Genomic DNA, 25,241 nt, shown 5'->3' with positions numbered 1-25,241 from the left:
GATCTCATACCAAAAACTAGTACCAAAAACATCTCTCACGCTCTCAATCTCTCTCTCTCTCTCTGGCTGCCCATCGTTTTTGATGATGATTGAGTTGGAAAGTTGGTGGAGTGTTATGAATTGCATTTTCTCATTGCATCAGGGATTGTAGTGCAACACTGTTTCATTGTGGAAAAGTTGTGCTGATGGTCATGAGCTCTTTGGTAGTCCTGGAGGTGCTTTTGGCCTGCTGCATGTCTGGATTTACATACCACACCATGGCAGGTCCAACCCCTATCAAGGAGTTGGACCTGCCATGCTGTGGGAGGTGCTATGGGAGTATGGATTGAGGGGGTCCCTTCTCAGGGCCATCAAATCTCTGTACTCACAAAGCAAGAGCTGTGTTTGGGTGCTTGGCAATAGGTCAGACTCTTTTCTAGTGGGGGTTGGCTTCACCAATCCCATTTGTGATATTCATGGATAGGATATTGAGGTGTAGTCGGGGGGGGGGTTCCGTTTGGTGGGCTCAGGGTCACTGCTTTTTGCAGATGATGTGGTCCTGTTGGCTTCATTGGCCTGTGACCTCCAACAGTCAATGGATCAGTTTCAACGGCCTCTTGGTGAAGCAGCTGGGATGAGGATCAGCACCTGTACATCTGAGGCCATGGTTCTAAGCAGGAAACCGATGGATTGCCTACTCCATGTAGGGAATGCGGTCTTGTCCCAAGTGAAGGAGTTCAAGTACCTCAGGGTCTTGTTCACAAGTGAGGGTATAATGGAGCACGAGATTGGCCGGAGAATCCGTGCAGCAGGGGCAGTATTGCATTCGCTCTACTGTACTGTTGTGATGAAAAGGAGCTGAGCCAAAAGGCGAAGCTCTCAATCTACTGGTCAATCTTCGTTCCTACTCTCACCTGTCGTCATGAGTGTTGGGTCATGACCGAAAGAACTAGATCGCCGGTACAAGCAGCCGAAATGGGCTTCCTTAGGAGGGTGGTTGGTGTCTCCCTTAGATATAGGGTGAAAAACTCGGCCATCCATGGGGAGCTTGGAGTAGAGTCGCTGCTCCTTCGCATTGAAAGGGGCCAGCTGAGGTGGTTTGGACATCTGGTAAGGATGCCCCCTGGGCGCTTCCCTAGGGAGGTGTTCCAGGCACATCTATCTGAGAGGAGACCCTGGGGAAGACCCAGGACTAGGTGGAGAGATTATATCACCACACTGGCCTGGGAATGCCTCGGGATCCTTTACTCAGAGGTGGTTAATGTGGCAGGGGAAAGGGAAGTTTGGAGTCCCCTGCTGGAGCTGTTGCCCCTTTGACCTGTCCCTGGATAAGCAGTTGAAGATGAAGATGACCATGGCAGGTTGTTGTGTTCTGATTTGTTTTCCCATGTGTCTGGATCATTGTCGGCGATTTTCATATGTCTCTTGAGGACATCTTTGAGGCAAAGCTTTTGACCACTTTTCTTCCTTTTTCCCTGTGCTAGTTCTCTGTAGATGACCATTTTTGGTATTCAGTCATCAGGCATTCTTTTTACACGTCCTGCTCATATGAGCTGTGATGAGACAATTAACCAACAATTTTGGCCCTTTCCAATCCTGTGATAATTGGGACTCTTTTCTGCCACTTGATTTTCATGATTTGACGGAGGTATTGCAGCTGGATTCTGGAAGTCATTTTACATGCTTTTGGAACAAGGCCATGGTGTCTGTTGCATACACTAGTGACGATATTATTGTGGTGTTGTACATCTTTATTTTGGTAGTGAGCTTTATGTCATGCCATGACTAGAGGCACTTACGTACCACTCCACAGGCATTTGAGGCAGAGCTTGTACCCCGGTCAAACTCCAGATCTGCCGAGTTCTTTTTGGTTATGGTGCTCCCCAGGTAACTGAAACTGTTGGCACATTTTAATGTTTCACTATTTGCTTTTGCACCTGGCCATGGGTGGTTTCTAGTAGTGAGGGCTGAAACAGTAGTTCTGTTCTGGAGGTGTTTATCTTCATCCCAAATTGAGTGGCAGCTACAGGAAGATGGCCGCTTACTTCTTGGATGTCATCAAGGCTTGTAACAACAAGTGGTGAGTCTTCTGCAAACAGTAGCTCTCTGACAGACATCTCTAGTTTTGCTGGAGACTCTCAGATGCGCTAGATTAAACAAGTTTCCATCCAGCCGTGTATGGATGTACACGCCTTTGGTAAGCATGTGATGAGTGAGACAAGTATAGTGTCTTTAGTGTTTAATTCCATGGAACACTGAGAAAGAGTCACCGACATCACTACCAACAGACACTCTTCCCGTCATTCCATCATGAAACATCTTTTTTTTTTTTACAAACTTCTCTGGGCAGTAATATGTTCGGAGAATCTTCCACAAGGTCCACAAGGTTTATCTGTCAACTTTATTGAAGGTCTTTGAGAAGTAAATAAGGACAATGTACAAATGCTGGTTTTGTTCCCCATGTTTTTCTTGCCATTGTCTCAGAGTACGGTGCATCCAGAAAGTATTCACAGCGCTTCATTTTTCCCACATTTTTTAATGTTACAGCCTTATTCCAAAATTGAGTAAATAATTTTTCTCCCCATAATCAAAACATGAAAAACATTTTTTGACATTGCAAATTTTTTGCAAATTTATTAAACATTAAAAAAAACTACAAAATCTCATGTGCACAAGTATTCACAGCCTTTGCCATGAAGCTCAAAATTGAGCTCAGGTGCATCCTGTTTACACTGATCATCCTTGAGATGTTTCTACAGCTTAATTGGAGTCCACCTGGGGTAAATTCATTTGACTGGACATGATTTGGAAAAGCACACACCTGTCTACATATAAGGTCCCATTTGTCTGTAGACCTCTGAGAGATTTGTCCCTAGATTTGTGCCTCGAGACAATCCTGTCTCGAGGCACAAATCTAGGGAAGGTTCAGAAACATTTCTGGTGCTTTAAAGTCCCAATGAGGACAGTGGCCTCCGTTATCCATAAATGGAAGAAGTCTGGATCCACCGGGACTCTTCCTAGAGTTGGCCGCCCATCAGGGGAAAATGGCCTTAGTCAGTGCGGTGACAAGAACCCGATGGTCACTCTGTCAGAGCTCTGTGGAGCGAGGAGAACCTTCCAGAAGGACAACCATCTCTGCAGCAATCCATCAATCAGGCCTGTATGGTAGAGTGGCCAGATGGAAGCCACTCCTTAGTAAAAGGCACATGGCAGCCCACCTGGAGTTTACCAAAAGGCACCTGAAGGACTCTCAGACCATGAGAAACAAAACTCTCTGGTCTGATGAGACAAAGATTGAACTCTTTGGTGTGAATTCCAGGTGACATGTCTGGAGGAAACCAGGCACCATCCCTACAGTGAAGCATGGTGGTGGCAGCATCATGCTGTGGGGATGTTTTTCAGCAGCAGGAACTGGGAGACTAGTCAGGATTGAGGGAAAGATGAATGCAGCAATGGTTGAAAATGGCTGTGCACCGATGCTCCCATCCATTCTGATGGAGCTTGAGAGGTGCTGCAGAGGAATGGGCAAAACTGCCCAAAGATAGGTGCACCAAGCTTGTGGCATCATATTCAAGAAGTCGTGAGGCCAAAGGTGCATCAAAAAAGTATTGAGCAAAGGATGTGAATACTTATGTACATGTGGTTTCTTACTTTTTATTTTTAATAAATTTGCATTATGGGGTGTTGTGAATAGAATTTTGAGTTAAAAAAATAATTTAGTCCATTTTGGAATAAGGCTTTAACATAACAAAATGTGGAAAAAGTGAAGTGCTGTGAATACTTTCCAGAAGCACCATAAATATACAGCCCAGTCTCATGTTTTTTTCTTCCTCCTGTCATGAAATGAGTCAAATTTTCATGACTTTTTTTTTACTCACTACTACTAACCCTACTCCTACCCTCAACCCTAACCTTAACCATAACCTAACCCTACTCCTTCTCCCAACCCTAACCATAACCACCCAACCCCCCACTTCACTTTTAATTTCGTGCAGCCATCACTGAATGAATTAGAATGAATTCATGTTGCCGTGGCAAAAATGAGGCGCTTTTCGCCAAATATCACGAACCAATAGATAAATGTATACGTATTTTGTGCTGCTGAATCACGACTTGCCGTGAGACTGGGTTGAAATATCGTATCACTTGAAGATCTGGATGTTCTAGAGATGCACTGGCTTTTTGGTAGTACAGACTCTGAAATGCTCTTCAGTCAATTAAGTTGTATCTTGGCAAATATCTTCCCTGCATGGGACAGTTGTGATATACCTCTGTGACTGCTGTATTCACTTTTCACACCTTTCTTCTTGTAGACTATTAAGACATGTTTGGAATTTTGGGGGAGTTGCCCATAAATTTTAATATCAATCAATCAATCAATTTTATTTATATAGCGCCAAATCACAACAAACAGTTGCCCCAAGGCGCTTTATATTGTAAGGCAAGGCCATACAATAATTACGTAAAAATCCCAACGGTCAAAACGACCCCCTGTGAGCAAGCACTTGGCGACAGTGGGAAGGAAAAACTCCCTTTTAACAGGAAGAAACCTCCAGCAGAACCAGGCTCAGGGAGGGGCAGTCCTCTGCTGGGACTGGTTGGGGCTGAGGGAGAGAACCAGGAAAAAGACATGCTGTGGAGGGGAGCAGAGATCAGTCACTAATGATTAAATGCAGAGTGGTGCATACAGAGCAAAAAGAGAAAGAAACACTCAGTGCATCATGGGAACCCCCCAGCAGTCTAAGTCTATAGCAGCATAACTAAGGGATGGTTCAGGGTCACCTGATCCAGCCCTAACTATAAGCTTTAGCAAAAAGGAAAGTTTTAAGCCTAATCTTAAAAGTAGAGAGGGTGTCTGTCTCCCTGATCTGAATTGGGAGCTGGTTCCACAGGAGAGGAGCCTGAAAAGCTGAAGGCTCTGCCTCCCATTCTACTCTTACAAACCCTAGGAACTACAAGTAAGCCTGCAGTCTGAGAGCGAAGCGCTCTATTGGGGTGATATGGTACTATGAGGTCCCTAAGATAAGATTGGACCTGATTATTCAAAACCTTATAAGTAAGAAGAAGAATTTTAAATTCTATTCTAGAATTAACAGGAAGCCAATGAAGAGAGGCCAATATGGGTGAGATATGCTCTCTCCTTCTAGTCCCCATTAGTACTCTAGCTGCAGCATTTTGAATTAACTGAAGGCTTTTCAGGGAACTTTTAGGACAACCTGATAATAATGAATTACAATAGTCCAGCCTAGAGGAAATAAATGCATGAATTAGTTTTTCAGCATCACTCTGAGACAGACCTTTCTGATTTTAGAGATATTGCGTAAATGCAAAAAAGCAGTCCTACATATTTGTTTAATATGCGCTTTGAATGACATATCCTGATCAAAAATGACTCCAAGATTTCTCACAGTATTACTAGAGGTCAGGGTAATGCCATCCACAGTAAGGATCTGGTTAGACACCATGTTTCTAAGATTTGTGGGGCCAAGTACAATAACTTCAGTTTTATCTGAGTTTAAAAGCAGAAAATTAGAGGTCATCCATGTCTTTATGTCTGAAAGACAATCCTGCAGTTTAGCTAATTGATGTGTGTCCTCTGGCTTCATGGATAGATAAAGCTGGGTATCATCTGCGTAACAATGAAAATTTAAGCAATGCCGTCTAATAATACTGCCTAAGGGAAGCATGTATAAAGTGAATAAAATTGGTCCTAGCACAGAACCTTGTGGAACTCCATAATTAACCTTAGTCTGTGAAGAAGATTCCCCATTTACATTAACAAATTGTAATCTATTAGATAAATATGATTCAAACCACCGCAGTGCACTGCCTTTAATACCTATGGCATGCTCTAATCTCTGTAATAAAATTTTATGGTCAACAGTATCAAAAGCAGCACTGAGGTCTAACAGAACAAGCACAGAGATGAGTCCACTGTCTGAGGCCATAAGAAGATCATTTGTAACCTTCACTAATGCTGTTTCTGTACTATGATGAATTCTAAAACCTGACTGAAACTCTTCAAATAGACCATTCCTCTGCAGATGATCAGTTAGCTGTTTTACAACTACCCTTTCAAGAATTTTTGAGAGAAAAGGAAGGTTGGAGATTGGCCTATAATTAGCTAAGATAGCTGGGTCAAGTGATGGCTTTTTAAGTAATGGTTAATTACTGCCACCTTAAAAGCCTGTGGTACATAGCCAACTAATAAAGATAGATTGATCATATTTAAGATCGAAGCATTAAATAATGGTAGGGCTTCCTTGAGCAGCCTGGTAGGAATGGGGTCTAATAGACATGTTGATGGTTTGGATGAAGTAACTAATGAAAATAACTCAGACAGAACAATCTGAGAGAAAGAGTCTAACCAATTACCGGCATCACTGAAAGCAGCCAAAGATAACGATACGTCTTTGGGATGGTTATGAGTAATTTTTTCTCTAATAGTTAAAATTTTATTAGCAAAGAAAGTCATGAAGTCATTACTAGTTAAAGTTAAAGGAATACTCAGCTCAATAGAGCTCTGACTCTTTGTCAGCCTGGCTACAGTGCTGAAAAGAAACCTGGGGTTGATCTTATTTTCTTCAATTAGTGATGAGTAGTAAGATGTCCTAGCTTTATGGAGGGCTTTTTTATAGAGCAACAGACTCTTTTTCCAGGCTAAGTGAAGATCTTCTAAATTAGTGAGACGCCATTTCCTCTCCAACTTACGGGTTATCTGCTTTAAGCTGCGAGTTTGTGAGTTATACCACGGAGTCAGGCACTTCTGATTTAAAGCTCTCTTTTTCAGAGGAGCTACAGCATCCAAAGTTGTCTTCAATGAGGATGTAAAACTATTGACGAGATACTCTATCTCACTTACAGAGTTTAGGTAGCTACTCTGCACTGTGTTGGTATATGGCATTAGAGAACATAAAGAAGGAATCATATCCTTAAACCTAGTTACATCACTTTCTGAAAGACTTCTAGTGTAATGAAACTTATTCCCCACTGCTGGGTAGTCCATCAGAGTAAATGTAAATGTTATTAAGAAATGATCAGACAGAAGGGAGTTTTCAGGGAATACTGTTAAGTCTTCAATTTCCATACCATAAGTCAGAACAAGATCTAAGATATGATTAAAGTGGTGGGTGGACTCATTTACATTTTGAGCAAAGCCAATTGAGTCTAATAATAGATTAAATGCAGTGTTGAGGCTGTCATTCTCAGCATCTGTGTGGATGTTAAAATCGCCCACTATAATTATCTTATCTGAGCTAAGCACTAAGTCAGACAAAAGGTCTGAAAATTCACAGAGAAACTCACAGTAATGACCAGGTGGACGATAGATAATAACAAATAAAACTGGTTTTTGGGACTTCCAATTTGGATGGACAAGACTAAGAGTCAAGCTTTCAAAATGAATTAAAGCTCTGTCTGGGTTTTTGATTAATTAATAAGCTGGAATGGAAGATTGCTGCTAATCCTCCGCCTCGGCCCGTGCTACGAGCATTCTGACAGTTAGTGTGACTCGGGGGTGTTGACTCATTTAAACTAACATATTCATCCTGCTGTAACCAGGTTTCTGTAAGGCAGAATAAATCAATATGTTGATCAATTATTATATCATTTACTAACAGGGACTTAGAAGAGAGAGACCTAATGTTTAATAGACCACATTTAACTGTTTTAGTCTGTGGTGCAGTTGAAGGTGCTATATTATTTTTTCTTTTTGAATTTTATGCTTAAATAGATTTTTGCTGGTTATTGGTGGTCTGGGAGCAGGCACCGTCTCTACGGGGATGGGGTAATGAGGGGATGGCAGGGGGAGAGAAGCTGCAGAGAGGTGTGTAAGACTACAACTCTGCTTCCTGGTCCCAACCCTGGATAGTCACGGTTTGGAGGATTTAAGAAAATTGGCCAGATTTCTAGAAATGAGAGCTGCTCCATCCAAAGTGGGATGGATGCCGTCTCTTCTAACAAGACCAGGTTTTCCCCAGAAGCTTTGCCAATTATCTATGAAGCCCACCTCATTTTTTGGACACCACTCAGACAGCCAGCAATTCAAGGAGAACATGCGGCTAAACATGTCACTCCCGGTCCGATTGGGGAGGGGCCCAGAGAAAACTACAGAGTCCGACATTGTTTTTGCAAAGTTACACACCGATTCAATGTTAATTTTAGTGACCTCCGATTGGCGTAACCGGGTGTCATTACTGCCAACGTGAATTACAATCTTACCAAATTTACGCTTAGCCTTAGCCAGCAGTTTCAAATTTCCTTCAATGTCGCCTGCTCTGGCCCCCGGAAGACAATTGACTATGGTTGCTGGTGTCGCTAACTTCACATTTCTCAAAACAGAGTCGCCAATAACCAGAGTTTGATCCTCGGCGGGTGTGTCGTCGAGTGGGGAAAAACGGTTAGAAATGTGAACGGGTTGGCGGTGTACACAGGGCTTCTGTTTAGAACTACGCTTCCTCCTCACAGTCACCCAGTCGGCCTGCTTTCCCGGCTGCTCAGGATCTGCCAGAGGGAAACTAACGGCGGCTAAGCGACCTTGGTCCGCACCGACTACAGGGGCCTGGCTAGCTGTAGAATTTTCCACGGTGCGGAGCCGAGTCTCCAATTCGCCCAGCCTGGCCTCCAAAGCTACGAATAAGCTACACTTATTACAAGTACCATTACTGCTAAAGGAGGCCGAGGAATAACTAAACATTTCACACCCAGAGCAGAAAAGTGCGGGAGAGACAGGAGAAGCTGCCATGCTAAACCGGCTAAGAGCTAGTAGCTGCGCTAAGCTAGCGGATTCCTAAAAACACACAAAGTAAATAATGTGTAAATAATTTAGAGGTGATTCAGCAGAGGGAGTGCTTTAGTTAAGGCACGTAAAGATTACACTGTGAAACAAATCGTTATCTAGATAACTAGATCAATCTAACTGCGCAGATTAAACAGCTAACAGATACAGCAAAACACAGCTGTGCTCCGGAACAGGAAGTGATACAATACCGCAGTGAGAGCCAAATAGATAAAAGACTGATTTTTTTTTTTTTTTTTACTTCATTTTGATATCACAAAAAATTTAATGTATAAATTATCAAAGTCACCATATTGCATGTTACTGTATTGCAACAGTGTGTGACGAAACGTCTATGCATTCTTGTATGCCGTGAAAGGAGAATGCATATGCATGCATGTGCACACTCACAAGCTTACAGAACCCGAGGAATCAGCTTATAGTGGAAAATCTCCTATACCAGCAGGACGTAATCAGCAGTTCCAAGTTGAGGAGCCCATTATATTGTAGTGGTGGTTAACAGGGACATTCAAACTGAAAATCAAGATACTCCAGCTCCCATTTAGACAAATTAAATCAAGTCCCATAATGCTTTATGTATCTGTTGCCTGGGTTACACTAGCACACCAGACCCCTTGATGGAGGGTGGATTGAAGCCTTTTATATCAGATGCTTCGACAACAGGGGGTGACTACTACCTGCCAACTATTATCAAAGGCACGGGTTTCATAGGCCTGCCATATTTTTTTGATTGATCTAAATTACACGTCAGTGAGTGCTGCAGTAACATGATCTATAAAGAGATAGGGACTACTTGTACATTATTAAACTGCCGAGCGGCTGCACTGCTTTTGGATTGCTGTAATTATCTGTGCTGGAGGCACAACAAGTGGCCCAAACACAGCTGTTAGTCTGCCTGCGCACCCCAACGTGGGTTGGCATTGTTTCTGAACAGAAACTGCATTTGGCACAGAGATTAGCATTAAGAGGAGGTGGGACACACATATAACCTCTGTTGCATATGCATATGAAAGTTGCATGCAGTGTTCCACTTTGTTATGAGCAGTGTTCAGAGGGTTTCTTGTGAAATGTAATAGGTTACAGATTAATAGTTACTCTGCTAAAAATGTATACGACAGGTCTGAGAGCATGCACTGGTGCCGCGCTCCCCCGCATCTGTGATACCACAGAACCACCTTCGGTCCTGGATGGCAACCACCCAAGCAGACAACTGATACATCTCCACATCCCTGAAATAACCATCTGTCTGCCACAGCTAGGTGAAGCAATAAGTAATGCAACTACTTTAACTACTTAAAGTAATGTAACTTATGTAATGCAATATTACTTTTGATTATTTTCTGATTACTTTTCCAACAAATGTTTTAAACTGGGCAATAAAGATGAAAAACCTTAAAAATATACATTTAAAGCTGGGAGTGTAGACCTCAGAACAATCATTACTGTGTTCTTTCGTATAAGATGATTTTAAGATTGCATTGTTCCTTTCATTTCCCAGTGTTCCTCGCTTTTCTGTATGATGAGCCTAGTGCTAACCTAGTCAGGTTGGCACATTCCAAGAAATCCTGTTACAAAAATGATCAGTTTGTGTAGAATAAAAGTTGCCAGATTTGTCGCAGATCACTAGATACTATGATCATGATCAAGAGAGCATTTACATTTATTGACAAAGAGTCATTTCTGGTTTTGTATAAAAGCTATGTACACCCACATCTTGAGTATTGCGTACAAGTATGGTCACCATATTTTGGAAAAGATAAATTGTTACTAGAAAAGGTGCAAAGGCGTGCAACAAAATTAGTACCTGGTTTGCAAAATTTGAGTTATGAGGAGTGATTAAGTGAACTTGGTTTAACAACTCTTGAGAACAGAAGAGTTCGGGGTGACCTAATAGAAATGTACAAAATTTTACATGGTTTTGAGGCAGTCGACCCCAATACTTTATTTACTAGACGAAGGTACAATGGCCTTAGAGGTCATGAACTCACTGTTGAGGTGAAAAGATCACGTCTTAATATTAGGAAGTTTAGTTTTAGTAATAGAGTTGTATGTTTGTGGAACAGCCTCCCTGAGCACATAGTACTCTCACTTGATGTAAATTCCATCAAAAGCAATTATGACAGCTATTAAACCACCTCAATTTAAATGTTATTTAAATGTTATTTTAATTCTAAGATTATTTGAGGCTCGATGTGTGCTTCTATTTAATCTCTTAATCATGTCATTGATGTGATTTTAAATCTAATGTGTTAAATTTTGTATCACTTTAATGTATTGTGTGCTTTTATTATACTTTGTATATACCTATTTATACACACAATAAAATGAATTTTGAATTATGTTTCGCCACTAGCGGAGATCAAAAAGTTGCTAAATCTAGCTACAAAGCTGCTAGATTAGCAACACAGACAAAGTTTGCTTAGTGGACAGGATGTGGGGGTGCTAATTCAAAATGTTAATCCATGTAATTGGTCTCAGAGGCTTTTGGTGACTCACACCCCATTTACACCGAATCCACGACTGATATCCTGTATGTTCTTTTTGTGAATTGTTTTGTAATTTATGTTTATAGCATAGCCCAAGCAGAGGATCACCCCTTTGAGTCTGGTCTGCTTGAGGTTTCTTCCTCAGAGGGAGTTTTTCCTTACCACTGCTGCTCTGGGGATTGGTAAGGTTAGACCTTACTTGTGTGAAGCACCTTGAGGCAACCTTGTTGTGATTTGGTGGTATATAAAAGAAAATAAGTTGAAAATTGAAATTGCTATATGTGATTGAAAAATGTGCTCTGCACAGTCAGTCTCACTGACTCGCACCAGGGTTGGAGGCTGGTCACAGTGGGGTCTCTATTCTCGGAACAAAGATCCCTCCTCGTCCCCATCAGTCTCCAACAGGTGCATGAGTGTACTGAACTGTTTAAAATACTTGTTGCAGTTGTGCGACCGGTTTAAAGATACATGGGTCTCAATCGGTCTTGTTAACTTTCACAGGTCCCAACCCACTCCCAAACTGATCCTATTGGTTGTAATAGACGCTCAGTTTGACTCTGCATGGGGTTGAATCACTGATCGCAGATGTAACATACTGTATATTTCACTCGCACAATTCAGTCGCAATGCACACTTGGTGTAAACGCAAATAAGACCAGCCAAGACTTGTGAGAGTTGACAACATGTCATGGTCTTGTCGGTCGCAGTCCGGTGTAAATGGGGCATCACATTGTTCAAATATATGTTATTCCTGCAGCTCAAAGGTGTAAAGCAACATAAGCCTCACGAATGTTTTACACATTGTTTTTTTTAGTATGTCCGAATGTAGTCTCTTTGTAACATCACTATTTTAACTAGTAGCTGTAATTTAATTACTTTATCTCAGTAATTGAAATGGTTTACAACTGCTTTTATTTTGTAATTTAATGTAACTAGTTACTTCCTAACACTCATTGCAGGCAAACTAAAAATATTAATCAGGACGCCATGAGACATTTTGCCGTTTCTTTGGCTTCAAGTTAATTCCCAGAGTGCAAAGGATGTGCAGCTCAACTTGTATTCCCCTTTAGTCCTTTTGTCTAATAACCTATAAACAGAGATTCATCATCCATTGGTGTTTTATATCTTTTCAAAGCAGAATTCCAGTAAATCCTCCAGGCTTTAACAGTAACTGCCAGTGGCCTTTTGACATCCCATATATAGTATCTCATCCTGTAAGATAGAGAGAAAAGAGAGGTGGAGAGAGAGAGAGAGAGAGAGAGAGAGAGAGAGAGAGAGAGAGAGAGAGAGAGAGAGAGAGAGAGAGAGAGAGAGACTTGGCCATGGAGGAGAGCATTCTGGGAAACCTGAGGCGACCTCTGTGGGACTCTGGTGAGTCATGTGACTCATGATGTCCGACACCGTGGCACCAGCCAGGGTTTGTGGCCAAGTGCTGGTGTTGTGGTGAGAGACGGTAAACAGGACATATCGGTTATACCGCAGCACTTCTCTCGACCTCAGCGCGTCCCAACACTCCGTGTTGGGACGGCAGATGTAGCTCGTTCTGTTGCAGTGGCGAGAAAACGTGAACCGTTCAACAGCCCTCGCTGAAATCACAATCATCTGGCTGTAAGACCGTTATGTGTCGACGCGGGTTGAGGAGCGGACCTGCGTCAGACAGAACCCAGCGCTAAAAATAACCAGAAAGCAGTTCCAACAACAGAAACAATTTATTTTTCACCTGTGCATAATAATGTGTACAAAACTAAAAGAACGTCCTTCTGGTGGAGTGACTGTTGGCGCGCTCTTAAGCGCCCAAAAGGATAGAAGCCCGGCGTTCCTGGACCCACTACCACCAGACAAACACCCCCCAGGTGGACACGACAAACTGACTCTGAAGCAAAGAAGAGGTGAGGTAAGTCAGCAGTTACAATATCTTTCAAAAGACACACGCTATCAGCAACACATTCAGGTCTGTATTTTTTAACTTTATGCAAATGAGCAGCTTCTCACAACAAGTGGAGGATCACTTATCCTGCACGCCACAGCAGTGAGAAGCAAACTGCACAATTCTCATCACAATTCCAGTATACTGCGTAACAAAACACCAAGTTACTATCAACAATTAGTCGAACACTTAATCACCTTTAATGTGTGCTGACAGCATGTGTCCTCACCCTTCCTTGCTTCACAGGCTCGATGTGTCAAACCCAGGCGCGGTCCTCAGCGTCTCACAAACGAACATCACAAGGTCGAGTTCCCGGCAGTTCTGCTTGAATCACACATGCCTTAAATGCAGAACGCCATCCAATTATCTGCTTCAGCTGAAAGTCTTTAAGGTTGCATGTGAGCACCAGTCACAGGTGCTACACATGATGTTGATGAGGGTGAGGACTCTTCAGCCAGCACCTTCTCCACAGACAAATCAGTTCTCATGCCACCTGAAGAGCATAGAAAAGAAAAGAACACCAAAACATCCAGCCACACCCCCCAACACACAACAGTACCCCCCCATCAACGGGAAGCCTCCCGGTGACTGAACAGACCAGGCCCGAGAACAGCACCTCCCTCCGGGGTCCACGTCAGGAAGCAAACAGCACCACGCTCCTAAGGTCCACCACAGACAGCAGGACAGGCACCGCAGCTGGAAGGCCGGCTGGAATCAACAAAAGCCCCAAAACATTCCCCAGTACAATTCAACACAGAAAAAAAAAACATAAAACCCACCCAAAACCTCCCCAGGGGACCGTCCCATCAAACCCCGGGAAGAAAAGAAAAACTCCCAAATGCAAAAACCCAACACAGCCCCACAAACACAATACAAACGTAAATGCATAAAAGAAAAACAACAACCCCCCCCCAGAATGACCTGCAGAGCCCAACCCCCCCAGAAGGCCTTCATCGCCAGTTCCAGGAGGAACAGCCAGAACCATAATCCCACAAAGGTCCCCAGGTGTACATGGAGCAAAACGGCGCCCCCCAGGGGACCGTACCATCAACTCCAGGAGGTACCCTCCCCACAACCCCGGAACCCCAGACCCGGTCACACTTTGCTAGTTGGCCCCAAGCCAATTCCCCCCCCAGAGGACCGTCCCATCAACAATGGAGGTGGAACCCGGAAGGAAACAGAACAAAATCAAAAATCAACCCCCGGAGGACTACTAAAAACAACCCCGGGGGGATATAAAACGACCGTAAACCCTGTTACCCTCCCCGGCACCCCGAAAGACCCTGGGTCCCTCCCAGAGCCCCTCGGCGGCTCAACTTTGGCGAACGGCTCAAAACATTAAGCCGGAGAAGGGAACAGGAAAAAACTAACCCAGCTCCAACCCCAAGGCGCAGCGGAAAACCGGAAATACGTCTGGTGCCCCAACTCGACCATACCCCAGCCTCTCGGGAGGGGTGGAACTACCGAAATGGCGAACGGCAACAGATCGGCCCACCCCTCCGACTGAGGTAAGTCTCCGCTGAACCACACCCCGGCAACACCAATGACGAACGGTACAAAGGCTCACCGAGGCTGGAGTGGAACCGGGCCCTAACCAAACCAAGAAAAACGCCTCTAACACCCCCCCCCACGTGCAGAGGTCTTCTGAGAATGCTCAGCGTGACCAATCTGCACCACCCCACAACCCACAAGACAAACGGTCTTGGGGCAAGTGAGGTTGGGGTTAAGGATGTAGAGAAATAAAAAAAAAAAACAACAAAATAAAACGACCCAACAACCCAAACAGAAAATACCTAAAAACAAAAAAATTAATTAAATGAGCCCACGCGGACTTCTAACCGCCTAACAATCACTCCACCAGATACGCCTCTAACTCCCCATACAATTATAACCCCTATTTAAAGAAAACACATTTACTCGTGCTAGATTTTTTTTTTTTTTTTTTTTATGTGTGTTATTTTGCCTGTCCCAGAACACTTGGAGATACGTCACCATTATTTCTCTTGACGCTTACATGTCGGGGCAATACAGTAATCTCTGCTGGTCCGAGCCGCATGGGCTCGTCAACAGGAGGAGCCAGAGGTCCCGTCGGAGGAGCTTCAGTGGGGCGAAGAAGAGGCGGCCCAGATCTGTGTCGGGGAAAGCCCCGAGACGAAAAAATCCGCTCTGATGGGCGTCCTCTCTCGTGTCCACGCTCCTTCATCCGATCATCTAGACCGGATCACCAACGATATTAGCTCATCTAAATCGTTTGGCTCGTCACGGACTGCCGTCTTTTAATGACTCATTTAACCCATCTACAAACATTCCTCGTAAAGCTGCGGCGCTCCAACCTGACTGAGCAGAAACCAGAGAACATTGCATCACCGCACAAGGCTCCGGACGACAAACAATCGGTTCGGACGCCGAATCTCTGGGTGACGGAGTTATCTGCACTAGTATCGATGATGCCGCAGCTGGAGCAGCAGGAAGCGGAGCGGCTTGCGCTGCAAGCTCCGTAACACGGACGTCTGTTTGTTTAATTTGGTTTGCGAGATGCTGTAATTGCTCCCATATTTTCTCCAAGTGTTCTTGAACTTTTTCGGCAAAAGGAACCGCCTCTGCCGCTGGGTCCATTATGGAATGGCCGGGAACTACTGTTATGTGTCGACGCGGGTTGAGGAGCGGACCTGCGTCAGACAGAACCCAGCGCTAAAAATAACCAGAAAGCGGTTCCAACAACAGAAAATTTATTTTTCACCTGTGCATAATAATGTGTACAAAACTAAAAGAACGTCCTTCTGGTGGAGTGACTGTTGGCGCGCTCTTAAGCGCCCAAAAGGATAGAAGTCCGGCGTTCCTGGACCCACTACCACCAGACAAACACCCCCCAGGTGGACACGACAAACTGACTCTGTGAAGCAAAGAAGAGGTGAGGTAAGTCAGCAGTTACAACAATATCTTTCAAAAGACACACGCTATCAGCAACACATTCAGGTCTGTATTTTTTAACTTTATGCAAATGAGCAGCTTCTCACAACAAGTGGAGGATCACTTATCCGCACGCCACAGCAGTGAGAAGCAAACTGCACAATTCTCATCATAATTCCAGTATACTGCGTAACAAAACACCAAGTTACTATCAACAATTAGTCGAACACTTAATTACCTTTAACGTGTGCTGACAGCATGTGTCCTCACCCTTCCCTGCTTCACAGGCTCGATGTGTCAAACCCAGGCGCGGTCCTCAGCGTCTCACAAACGAACATCACAAGGTCGAGTTCCCGGCAGTTCTGCTTGAATCACACATGCCTTAAATGCAGAACGCCATCCAATTATCTGCTTCAGCTGAAAGTCTTTAAGGTTGCATGTGAGCACCAGTCACAGGTGCTACACATGATGTTGATGAGGGTCAGGACTCTTCAGCCAGCACCTTCTCCACAGACAAATCAGTTCTCATGCCACCTGAAGAGCAAAGAAAAGAAAAGAACACCAAAACATCCAGCCACACCCCCCAACACACAACAACCATGCAACATAAAAGCAGAACACGCATGTAAACAGATGTTTTATGAAAGGAAATCCGTAAACGCCTCCCATAATGCATTTGGGTTACATCATCACACACCATCAGTGTCTTTTCCTCGCCGGATTTATTTCATATGTTTCACCTTTTACAATGACGGCTTGGGAGTGGAACAGCAGATGCAGACGTCTATGAATTCAAATTCATACAAGGTAGGCATAATATCAGGCAATATAGAGGCAGACAGAGAGGCTATTCAAATGCAAATAGACTGCTGGGGCCGCGGCAGCGCGGAAAAGAAATTGGCCAGGATGACAATGCAAGTAAACCACTCCAGTTTGTCAAGAAGGCCGCGTTTTGTCACCAAACTGGGAATGGTTTTCAGTACAAGTGCTGCTACAGCACTAAAAAGAATAATATTCAAAACTGGCTGGAAAGGAGAAATAAAATAGTTGCCGGCTGCATAACTCTCACGTTAAGATTGAGAAATCCTTCTGAAGTTAGCGTTTTGGAGTTTATTGCCGTGTGTTTTCCAAGGGACCCCTCTTATGTCTGCTGATTTATGCCGGACTATGAATGTGAGCAAAGCCGAAAGAGGAAGAGAGAGAGAGACAGCGAATGTGCGGTGTGCATGCACGCTTTCTTCATGCTTCATTCTCCTCAGGAGTGGCCTCTCAGTGCGCGGTGTGTTTTGTTAGTCAGGTTGGCACGCTCCATCAGGAGGAGGGACACAGAACTGGGAGGCCTCGCTGGACCCTCAGCCATAATAAATTACCTACAAGTGCTGCAGAACAATAACACAAAAAAGTGCGAGCCATCCATTTCGCCACCATTTACAAGAAATCAATATCAATACTTAATGCAATGTGGATGAAAAATGAGCAGAGATACAGGAGCATAATACAAGCTTGAATGAAAGACCTTGGAGTGCTGCTTCCCGAGGGTTTTGGGGAAGAGGAGGGTGTGGAAAAAAAAATTGAACTATAAGCAAGATTGCATTATGCCTTTTTGTTTTTGTCCCTCATCTATTTTTTTCTGCAGCTTCATAATCATCATCCCTTTTCAGCTCGGTTGTTTAATTGTTAATCAATATGCATTTCTGGCTTGCCAGCAGCTCAGGACAGAACATGCACAAACATCTATTTAAAATATTCCATCAATAGCAAACGCAATGTTTTTTAAGCTGAGCGTTTTGCATGTGGCGTACAGCAGATGCAACGGCTGTACATCAGCGGAATGAATGGACATGTTGTTAGCAGGAACAGTCAGCAGAGATCTCTTTACCATGTCACAAATGAATCATCTGTTAAAGATAAACATGATCTATATTTGTCCTCCAGGCACGCTGCGTTTATGTCATCTCAGCCTTAACGTCCCATTTCATTGTGGCGGGTTGGTGATGTATTGCAGATCTTTGCACATGGTGGAGAAAACCACCATGTGCAAACAGCGTTTTTGGTCGAAAGCATGATAAATTACAAGAACAACTTTTGGATTCACACAGAGAGATTTCATACTAAGAGTACAGGTTTTCTCGTGTAGCCATAGCATAGTTAGATAAATACTTTAATGTATTTAAACATTGGATATATCATCAGCATGTTCTCTGTTCCAACTTCATCTGATCTTGAGGGCTACGTGTTGTATTGTGCATGCACAGAAAACAAACTGTGCCTGTGAGGCTGTCACATGACTTCCAGGTTTTTCAGGTAACATTATTATTAGTAGCAATAATAACTATTTACATAAGGCTTTCCCAGCTTTCAAAGCACTAAATGAATTAATGTCCAGTATAAACAATAAATACAGTAAATGCCAATAATAAAAGTACACTACAATTATGCACAAAAATTCCAAATGAGCTGATAAAGAAAAAAAAAATCAAATGAATTTGTGTTTTTATTGTTGTGCTTCCAGTGCTGTGAGCCAACAGTCTGTATCCGTCTCATGATTTCTTTTGTCCAAACTACATCTAATAATATCCAATATGTTGTCCCAGGTATGCTTATTTGTCCATATTCCATATTATTTGGAATTCAAAAGTGCTTATAGTGAGTATCAGCACAGGCTGTGGTGTGCACATGTGCTACAGTAAGTTCCTGTCTGCTGTTAAACTCACCCCCAAGGAAATGCAGTTAGAAAATGAGATCCATATACAGAAAAAAAGTGCGGCTTATACTCCGGTGCAATTTACATATGTATTTTCCCATTTTCACAATGTATTTTTGACAGGTGTGACTTGTACTCCGGGAAATATGCTGTTATGTGGATGAGCTTTCATGTTAGTTGTCCAGTTTGTCGCAAAAATCTGTCTGTGAATATAGAAACTTCTGCCCTGTGAGAGCTTAGCATTATGTCCAGGGTGTATCCTGCACTCCAACCCTTGACTGAGTAAGCTTTGATTGGACTAAGTGGGAATAGAAAATGAATGATTGAATATAGAAAACTCCCTGCTATAAGATCAACTTCACCCTGAACTAGCATGGCAAACCTGCCTCTCTCTGTATTCTAACAAGTGCACAATTCCTTACCAAAAGAATAAAGGACAGGTTCACTTTTTTTACAGCCTTGTCATATCAAAACAGTAACAATAAAGCCTCTGATTGCTGTACTCAGATTTGATAATTGCTTTGTTTTTGTGATATCTTTTTTTTTTTTTCTTAAAAAAAAAATCTTTAAGATGTTATTTCCATGCGTGAATGCCATTCCAGGAGATACAATGCAGGGAAAAAAAGGTGAATAAAAAAAATACCCATTTAAAATTTACTCTTTAAACCTATCAACCGCTTAATAATAAAACAGGATATGAAGAAATCTGACCTATTTAGTGACTAATCTAAAAATAACTAATAATTTCGGGAGGTTTGCTTACTGCCAATGTTGTGAATGGTATATAGCAGAGGTGGGACGAAGTCACCATCAAGTCACTCTCAAGTCAAGAATCAGCAAGTCGCAAGTCAAGTCTCAAGTTATAATGACCACCAATTGTTTGCAAGCTGACTTGAGACTTGACTTGGGACTTGCAGATTGATGGCTTGAAAATGACTTGACAGTGACTCTGGAGATAAGAATTGAATTATGCCACCAGCAACATGTTGTAAGTAATCATAAAATACAATACACAAGTTTAATATTTTGAAAAAAAAAACGCACTTTTGATTTCATTAAGAGTTGTGTGGCCAGTGGTCTCTACTCTCACACAGGACGATACTGCATCTGTCACTTGGTTGAGAGACCAAAATACACAGAACATCATGAGAAACTGTCAATATAAGACACCCAGAAGTGGATAATCCACTGCGTTGCTATTTGTATACTGTGTATGGTAATCCAACAAATTATTTCACCAATTTTCATCCCATTTGAATAAATTCCTCAAAGGTTTTCATTTGTGATTTGACTAAGTTATTCCCAATTGTCTCTTTGCCATCTAGCGTTAATTTTGATACAGGAAGTGATTGACAACTAGCGGCATAATGTATTCTGGATCCACCGAAATGTCAGACGTGAGCTAAGCTCACACAGGCTTGATTGATAGCAATGTTTTAACATTAATAAGATTGTAAATAGTGAATGTGTTCTTTAAAATGACATACAGCAAAATAAGTCCTTTTGTGGAGACCAGAAATGATTATTTATTTATTATGTATTTAAAACACCTGGTGGGTTGCATTAACATGTTAAAATAACCTCACCCTTATGAATATTCCTGTGGCGCTGCAGTAGTTTAATCAAAGTTTGCCATGTTGTCACTACCTTCAATTCCAAACACTCGCTCCGATTTGATTCCTTCAAGGTATATGTTTTATTCAGCATCCTGTTGTGTGGTATATTCCAGCCAAGACCACTCAAAAATGAACAAGTTGCATCTTGTACTTGTATTATGTGGCTGTTTTTAAGTAGCTGGGCCAAAGTATAGCTGTGAAAACTCTAAAACTTTGTGTATGTTTAAAATACATTTGACTCCTCTCCTTGCTGCTGATTCTGTTTCCATCCTCCTCTGATAAGTGTGGTCATCTCAGCTTTGGCTTCTGTCAACAGTAGATGGCACTGTAGCCAAGTTGTCAGGCCACAGAGAGCAATTTCACCTGCCAGCTCCTGCTGCCAAAGGAAAAAAAAAAAGTGCAAATGTATTTGTTTCACCCTGGCTCGGAGGCCTTTTTCAGCTGTTCTGTTCAGAGAGCAGATGCAGTGTGTGTGACACAGAGAGAGAATATCAATAACCAATATGCTCACGGGCCAGTGGCAGTTCCAGCTTCTCTGAGCACACAGCGGCGATTCCCCTTTTAAAGTCCATCCCTAATCAAATTACACCCTCGGTGCCCTGAAAACACAAATGATCGTGGCTTTGGTGATAAGCAACCAAAAACTGAGCATTTTTGTTGTCTTTGCCTCATTGTACTCCAGTTACTCAGGTTACGGGCCATCAAAAGCAAAGCATATTTTCTTTACTATTACGTCTGCCTGCCTCTGATTTATCAAAAGGTAAATAACTTCAATTAGTCTTCAGAGGATAGAGTATTTTTGTATTGTTAAAGGTCTGGTGTCGGATTATGAAGGGAGCCATTGTGCCTTCTTGAGCTTGAGCCCTTTGGAGTGCACAAGTGTTTATTGAACCCAACAGAAAGCAGTGGGACAAAAGGGACCTGATATTCCTTACTCACTTGCTGCATAGTTTGTATCGTAATTTCAGTATAAACTGTTGCAATCGGTGTGGTGTGAAGAATTTTGGCAGCCATTCATTGGGGTGAACCCTAGCTGGCCCAGTTGTATTGTGGGTTTCGCTTCTATACTCTTGAAGACCAGTGTTATTAGCTGAACAATAGTATTGACTTTGAGGGTATTTGGGACTTCATGTATGGAATTGCAAGGTTACATGTTGGGGATTGTGACGCGGATGACAGAGTGGGTGAGCGCTGAAATGGCTGTGGTTTGAGATGACATGTAAGGGGTCTTGTCAACATCGCTGTGATGTGGAGCCTCAGGCTCATAACTGGAGACCATGCTCTGGTTTTGTAGGAATTTTAGAAGACAACAATGATCTTCATAATATTGATTTTAACAAATCACTTTTACAAAAAGAACAATATTGTCAGTGGTCATAGTCAACTGGCCTATACACAGTAAAATCACCAGTGTAAAATTAACACTGCCAGTGGGACCCTATGTTCACTGTCAGGCTTAATTTAACACCGGTGAGTTTACTGTGTACATGGTCCTTAATTGAACAAAAATTAATTGAATGATTTTAAACAGGGCAATGAAAAGGTGATCCATAATAGATTAATATGGGTGGAATGATACACTAGCTCCATTATACGAAACATATGATATACGCATCAAATTCGATACATATCATCCATCCATAATTGCATCACTGTTAACACTAATTATGTAGAAAGTACTGTATTTTCAGGAGTATAAGTTGCGTTTTTGGGCAGGGAGCTAATTTGGGGGGCCCTGCAACGTATGCTGTGGTGCGACTTATGTACCACAAATTCAGAGGTTTGTTATTTCTGATAGCAAATAATGACTATTTATATAGAACTTTCCCAAGAATAAACAAAATAAACTTCAGTAATATGAATGAATGAATGAATGAATGAATGAATGAATGAATGAATTTATTTGGCACACAGACTCAACAATAACAAAAAACTGATACACAAGACAATTCCACAGTCACATGTGTGACCAAAAGGGGGTGAGCAAAAGCAAAGCTTCTGGAGTAATAAAAGAATAAATGCCAGTAAAAAGAAATACACGACAACAATTCACAAAAATCTCAAATTAAAGAGCTTATAACAGATAAAAGGTGCGACTTATACTCCAGAAAAAGGTACGACTTATACTCCAGAATGACTTATATATGTTTTTTCCTCTTCAAGTGGCATTTATTGACAGGTGCGACTTATACTCCAGAACATATAATAATCTGTGATGGAATGTTTAACTTTAAAGAAACAAATTATTCTGAAGTATGGCTTGTAATCCTTCATGTTATCTGTTCCCTTCTTGTGTATTTAAATTTTTTTTTTTTTAAAGATTCTTCCTGTAAGAGATCATTATTTCATCCAGGTAGTAGTAGTAGACTTTTGATATCAATACGTTCTTTTTAAAAAAATATTCTATACAGGCCCCAGGATATGATTATCACAATACACGATGTATCATGTCACCACTAATAGATTCACATAAGACCTTGAATACATAAATATTTTGAAAGCACCTTTTAAACATTAAGGTCACAAAGTGCTGTACAATCATCAAAGACATTTAAAATGCAGTGAAAGTAAACAAAGTTAAGCACAAACCAGCGAGTCTTCAACCTCGTTTGAAGCATATCTACAGTGTCTGGAGTGGGTTATCAACCAACAAGCCCTAGTTAAAAGACCTCAAAGCCCTGCTTGTGATATAAGGATGTACATGGTCACTTAATGAGGCATCTAACTATGTACCCCTCTGAAAGTAATCATCAAAATCTTGAATTGACATCTGGGAAATCATGTGGGAAATCAAGCTTAGCATCACTGGTGCCCTTGGTAACAGCATTTTGAAATATTAGTAACTGATCTGGAGATAGAGAAAAACAATGGCATCACTGGTTAGTACGCTTGCCAACAAGAAGGTACCCAGTTTGAGACCACCTGTGCCCCAATGTCTTGAACATCTGTAGTTGCATCAGGAAGAGCATCCAGTATAAAACCTGGGCCAAATCAACATGCACATGTCTCAGCTGTAGTAACCTGAGCAAAAAGTGAGCGATCTGGAAACAATTTCCTTAGGCCAAGAAACCATGAATTAAAAGAATGTAGACTAGATAACCCAAATCATGTATGATTATTTCCATTTCCAATATTGTTAAAATATACTTGGGGTGAGCAAGGTTTTGCAAGTAGAAAAAAATAAGAATTTACAAGACAGTTGATATGATAGAAACTAAAAGCTTGAGTAAATGACAGCTAGTTTTCTGACAGCTAAATAAAATAACATGAAATAGAGCCAAGGTTCTCTATCACTTTTCAGACAAAGTTGTCTGAAGCACAAATAAGGTTTTTTTTTTTTTTTTTGTCTGTGACCCAGTTCTAGGTAACATCTATGGATTCCTATAGAGTGGGTAACCTTTACATGAGAAATGTGTTCAAGATGTGTTTGAGGATAAGCATATATGAAACAACAAGATAAGCATATATGAAACAACAAGGTTCTGTCCTTTGTGTGCCACAAGGGACAGAACCTTGTGGCACACCACAGGGCAGAATTGCAGATGAGAATGCAAAAATAGAAAAAAAAAACAAAAAAAAAATGTCACGGGTGACAATAATTTGATGAGGTGGAGGGTTAATTAAAATTAAACATCCTTTTTAAACAGATAGGTGATATTGCAGAGTAAAGTGTGATAGTGTTCGCTTCCACCAGTGGCCTCAGGGTGGGTGAGCACCCTGCTCAGAGTGCCGCTCTCATTGGGCCGACATCTCTCCTATTTTGGAATTGTGGGATAGCTCGCGCCCACAGATCGAACTCGCCGCACTACTTTCGCCACACTGTCACGAGTGCCACTATTCCCAGATAGATCTCTTTCAGTGCAGCTTCTTGTTCTGACTTTAACACGAAGTTAACACACAAGTCTTTCATTGCCAAATGACTCTATTGTGTCAGTGTTTACAATGTGCTTGAGCAATAACAGGTGAAGTTACTCATGAACTTTAAGTTTCTTAATTATTTATTACGGCCACTCTTAAAACTTCAGTTATCTTTATAATTTTATTACTGGCAAATTTTAGAATTGATTTAGATGAGATATACTCATTATCTCACAGGAATATATCACAATTATCTGGGAACTACTTTTTGGATAGGAATTCATCAAGCACCTAGGCCACGGGCGCGTACTAACACAGAATACCCAGAAACTAGACAGTTGTTTGGCCATAATGAAAGTGTTCACTTTTAGCTTGCCATAAGCTAAGCTAGTAGCGCTCGTGAGAGTGTGGGTGGGTGAGTTCATGGCTGAGCAACACTCAGGGCATACAATCATAGATATGCAGTGAAGATGAACACCAGTCCTGTTGAGTCAATAAAACATGAATCTATCACATAACTGTAGAGTGCAAGTAACTCAAACTCTTTATTTATTTATTTATTATCCCCTTTTTCAAATATGTCTTAGCTAACAAAGGTGGCATAGAATCAAGTAGACAAAAGGATGGTTTGCAGAATATTTTAATGCTTATGTCTGATTGGTGTTCTTTCTCCTCCATTGGTATTTTTATACTCCAGAGTTTTTGTTGTTGTTGGTTTCATTGCAATTTAAGATGAAGTGTTCAGGTTCAGTATATTTGCTCATTCTGAAGTACTTGGTGGAGCTATTACAACTTAATTGCAAACATGTTGGAGCATGTTGAGTGATATTAATTTCCCTGATGTTGAAATTTTGGGTCATGAAACCACGAACTCATTGACTGAAAAAGTCGAAGCCCTACGTCAACTACACCCACTTGGATATTTTGTTCCCACCACCTTTCTCCAAACAGCGTAAATAGCAAA

This window comes from Thalassophryne amazonica, chromosome 13 (genome assembly GCF_902500255.1).
Source record: "Thalassophryne amazonica chromosome 13, fThaAma1.1, whole genome shotgun sequence".
In the NCBI taxonomy this organism is placed as follows: Eukaryota; Metazoa; Chordata; class Actinopteri; order Batrachoidiformes; family Batrachoididae; genus Thalassophryne; species Thalassophryne amazonica.
This window is presented reverse-complemented; position numbering follows the sequence as displayed.